The sequence below is a fragment of the Camellia sinensis genome, chromosome 9, assembly GCF_055761805.1.
Source record: "Camellia sinensis isolate YWXY chromosome 9, ASM5576180v1, whole genome shotgun sequence".
In the NCBI taxonomy this organism is placed as follows: Eukaryota; Viridiplantae; Streptophyta; class Magnoliopsida; order Ericales; family Theaceae; genus Camellia; species Camellia sinensis.
The window spans coordinates 87,179,917-87,185,272 of record NC_138969.1 but is presented as its reverse complement, the minus strand read 5'-3'; positions in this window follow the sequence as shown (position 1 = coordinate 87,185,272).

Sequence of the window (5,356 nt, the reverse complement as noted above, 5' to 3'; positions counted from 1 at the left end):
TAAATTAAATCTACCATAAAATCACATAAATTCTAACTAGCATGAAACACTAATAAATTTCTAATTCGGTCGCCGATAAGACCTTCAATTCGCAGTTCGAAGTTAAAAACATGAACAGATCATTCCACGACCAACAGATAGAAATGCAATTAAGGTAATACACTTATGCAATCAATTCAGAATTTCAGTCCGATCAATTACTTATCATGCTTAATCAGTTACTTATCATGCTTAATCAGTTACTTATCATGTTCAGTCACAGTTTAGCAGTAATCAGAGGTGAGGGTTGTCACAGTCTCCCCTCCTTACAAAGGGTTTGGTCCTCCAAACTCGAATTACGTTCATGTTGGAAGAATACTGGGTCCAGAGGGAACAGTTCAGGATACCGTTTCATCATATCGTCTACTCTTTCCCAAGTGGCATACACGCCACCATGGTTTTGCCAGTCCACTTTCACTAACGGGATTTCTTTATTTCTCAACTTCTTGATTCGTCGATTTATAATCTGAATAGGCCGTTCTTCATAAGTGTAGTCATCACTTAGCACTACATGGGTAGGCTCAATAACATGGAAGGGATCTCGAAGATAATCCCTCAACATTGAAATATGGAAAACATTATGCATATGCTCCATTTCAGGAGGAAGCGCTACTTGATACGCCATCAAATTAATCTTTTCAACGATTTCATACGACACGACATATCTCGGCGCTAGCTTACCCTTGACTCCAAAGCGAGTTTGCCCTTTCATTGGTGTTACTTTAACAAAAACAAGATCACCTACTTCATACTCCCTGTCTCGCCTTCGGATATCCGCATAACTTTTCTGTCGGCTTTGTGCGGTTTTCAATCTCTGTTGAATCAGTTTCACTTTTTCGGTGGTTTCCTGTACAATCTTGGGCCCAAGCAAAGGCCCATCTCCAACTTCTACCAACCAGATAGGAGATCGACATTTTCTGCCATACAATGCCTCGAAATGCACCATACCAATACTCGAGTGAAAGCTATTATTGTAGGCAAATTCAGCTAAAGGTAGATGACTTTCCCAATTTCCCTAGAAATCAAGAACACACATCCGCAGTAAGTCTTCCAGAGTCTGAATGGTTCTTTCTGACTGACCATCTGTCTGAGGATGATATACACTACTCAGTCTCAGTTCAGTACCCAATGCAGTTTGCAGAATTTGCCAAAATCTCGAGGTAAACTTCGAGTCCCTGTCAGAAATAATAGATACAGGCACTCCATGCAATCTAACAATCTCATCAATATAAATTGTAGCCAATTTGTCCACATTATAGATTGTTTTGACAGGTAAGAAGTGAGCAGATTTAGTCAATCTATCAACAATAACCCAAATTGAGTCCATACCTTTACTGGAGCGAGGTAAACCAACAATGAAATCCATAGTGATATGTTCCCATTTTCACTCCGGTATTGGTAAGGGTTGCAGTAAGCCTGCGGGTCGTTGATGTTCAACTTTAACTTGTTGGCAATGAAGACATTTCGATACAAAGTCAGCAATCTCTTTCTTCATTCCTGGCCACCAGAAATTCAGCTTCAAGTCTTGGTACATTTTCGTATTTCCTGGGTGGATAGACAGTTTCGAATTGTGGCCCTCTTGCAGAATTCGTCTTTTCAGTTCAAAATCATTCGGTACACACAACCTTCCCTGGAATTTCAATACATTGTTCTCAAATTTACAATCCGGCCTCGGTTTGGACTCCCATTCATTAATGACCTTTTTTAAAAAGTCATCCTGTTGCTGTTTCTCTTTAATCTCCTCAATCAGTGTAATAACCCCGATCCGTAATTAGCTACTAATCCGTATTTAAGGATGTTAATGAGAGGATTAAAATAAATTATGTGTTCATTCCGTATTTTGCATGATTTTAGCTCTCTATCTGTTACTGTAGAAATATCTGTTAGGAATTCCACTTTAGTACGTTAATTGAAAGCCTTATCGGCATCCGTAATCGAAATTGACTACACCGATATGTTATTTGGAATTTTTAGAGCACTATGGAAAATTTTATTAAAAATTGTTTGAGTCTGATTAATTAAGTCGTGTTTGGTTAGCCTAATATTCTAATTAGTGTATTTTTTAGCATTATAGCTATACATATGAGCCTTAAGCTCATTTGAGCTCATTTCTTTCATTTCCTTTAGAGCAAAAATCTGAGATTTCAACTTAGAGAGAGAGAGAGTGCAATTCTAGAGAGAGAAAGGTAGAGATTGAAGGAGAAATTGAAGGTTTTGTGTTGAATTCATCAAGATTGTGCTAGAACAAGAGTAATTCAAGACTCTAGGTAAGGATTTGAGGCTTAATTATGAGTTTTAACCACCAAGTAGATCAATTCAAAAAGAAATTGTGACTATGTACAAGAATTGGACCAAAGATGATGAATTTAGAGTTAACTCATGCATGCATGCATAAATTTCCTAGTTTTGAGTTTGAATTCTAAGATTTCTTCCATGCATGTGTTAATTTCACTCGCATTATGGTCATTCAACTTGTTTTCCATCAAAATATCAAGTTTGATTATGTTTTGAAGGGTTTGAATTCAAAGAGGTTCTTACATGTTGAATTAATAGCATATTCATAAAGTTCATGTTGATTTTGCACAAATTGGGTTGCTCTTGGGCCATGATTTCTTGAAATGATTCTCCAAACATGTTGTTCTATGAGTTATTGAGTGTTTTCCGAAAATTTGGCCCAAAAAAATGAGTTTTGGAGGGTTAAAGGTCGAGTTTCATGCTTGGAGGTCAATCTGGAAATTCCAGAAATTGCATCCATGCTCGAGCGTGGGAGTTCACGCTCGAGCGACCACTCTGAGTGCGTGCACTCCGCTCGAGCGACAAAAAGTCCACTCGAGTGTGAATTGCAAGCTCCCAAAACTTTCATGTCGTTTACAGATCGCTCGAGCGAAGGAATGTGCGCTCGAGCGACCATTCACATTTTGCATGTCCGCTCGAGCGTGGAAGTTGTAGCTCGAGCGTAGATTGAGACCAACCAGTACTTTTTCCCTAGTTTGCAGATCGCTCGAGCGAAGGAAGTCTCGCTCGAGCGACCCATCTTATTTTGCATGTCCGCTCGAGCGAGGAAGTCTACGCTCGAGCGGGGACTTTATTTTCAAAAAATTTGCCTAAGTGTTCCAACTCATGTTTTGGCATCCTCATTGCATCTTAGGCAATCCTAAGACCTAATTAAGCTTTGATAAAGAGGTTATGGATTAGAAATACACTAAGTGAAGAATGTACTAAGTTATGAGATTCAAGAGTGTGTTTTGAGCAATGTGTTAAGCAAGAAACCTATGTAAAGTAAGCTAAGCCGTGTTGGCCGCATGAATGTGTAATGATAAGACATGCTTGTGTTATGTATTTTGTGATTGTAGGTCAAGACTCGAGGATTGATTTACCGCTTACTGGAACCACTGTGAGGAATGTTACTGTAAAGATATGTTGATATGAATTATGTTCCAAATGAAATATGATAAGTTCTGATTTCTGAAATGATATCTGTTTTCGTGAACGAATATTCCATGTTTGAAAACTATTATGGCATCCATAGATAGTCCCAAGTCATAGGGGATGACATGAAAATGCGGGTCCATGACATACAAGTAATTACGAGATCTCGTTAGCCACTTCATTGTGGTGATATGTGTTTAATCGGTATCCAGAACCGATTACTCTAGTCGAAAGACGTTCTGTGATGTGTTCTATGGGATGTACCATTATTATGTTCTGATATGAGAATGATTATGCTATGATCTATTTTCCGCTTATTATATGTTCGGATTTCGTTCACTAACCTCTTTACCTTAATGTTATTCACTGGGGTTTAACTCACTGTTTGTGTATATATATATATATATATATATATGTATAGGTGAGCATTCTGGAGTTCAAGTTTGGAGACTTTTTGTCTGGATCTGTGTTCTGTTGTCAGCCAGCCATTGTGCCTCACGTGGAGGTTCCCGAAGTGTCCTGTGTTCAAGTTCTGTTGGTCCTGTGTATATATATGACTTGATGTAATTCTGTTGGCTATACTTCAGATACTTTAATGTATGTGGGTATAATGTATGATTGACTTTTGACTATGCATATAAAGTTTTAAATATTCTGTTTCATATAAGTCAGCACAGCTCATTGGACAACTATATTTATGTATTTGCGTCTACTAGCCCCTTATTATATGCTTATCTGTTCAGAGGCCTTTGGTAATCTAAGGATTACTGGCCGGTTACGATGCTAAACCTATAGAGATGGGTTTGGGTCGTGACAATCAGTGCCGGTTGAGCAGAAATAGCGGCTAAGGTTCCAACTTGTTGACATAAAACAACCTCAACTTCAAATTTTCCAAGGTCACATAGAAATTCTTTCTGCCCGATGAGTAAGCAGGCTAAATTTCCAACTGATTTCCGACTCAATGCATCGGTAACAGTGTTAGCTTTCCCCGGATGGTACAAAATTTGCAAGTCATAATCTTTCATCAGTTCTAACCATCTCCGTTGCCTCATGTTCAATTCTTTCTGTATGAAGAAGTATTTCAAACTCTTGTGGTCTGTGTACACCTCACATGTTGCCCCATAAAGATAGTGACACCAAATTTTCAATGCAAACACTACTGCAGCAAGTTCCAAGTTGTGGGTCGAATAATTTTTCTCATGCGGTCTCAGTTGTTGGGAAGCATATGCAATAACTTTACCATTCTGCATTAAGACACATCCCAAACCCTTATAAGAAGCATCACTAAATATGGTAAATCCATCCGTACCTGAGGGTAGGGTAAGAATCGACGCAGTCACAAGTCGAGTCTTTAACTCTTGAAAAGCTGATTCTCTCTGGTCAGTCCAGTCAAATGATATCCCTTTCTAAGTCAACTGAGTCAACGGTAGGGCAATTTTGGAGAAGTCCTTCACAAATCTTCTGTAGTACCCGGCTAAGCCTAGGAAGCTTCGAACTTCAGTAACATTAGTCGGTCTAGGCCAATTCACCACTACCTCAATTTTTTGTGGGTCAACTGTAATGCTATCCTTACTGATCACGTGTCCCAAAAACATTACATTGTCTAGCCAAAATTCACACTTCGTTAGTTTTGCATACAGTTTCTGTTCTGTTAAGGTCTGTAAGGCAATGTTCAAATGATGTTCATGTTTTTCCGTGCTTTTGGAATAAATCAAAATGTCATCTATGAACACAACTACAAATTCATCGAGGAACAGTTTAAAAATTATGTTCATAAGGTCCATAAATGTGACAGGTGCATTAGTAACTCCGAAAGGCATAACAAGAAATTCGTAATGTCCATACCTCGTTCGAAAGACAGTCTTTTCAATGTCCTCTGGTTTGACTT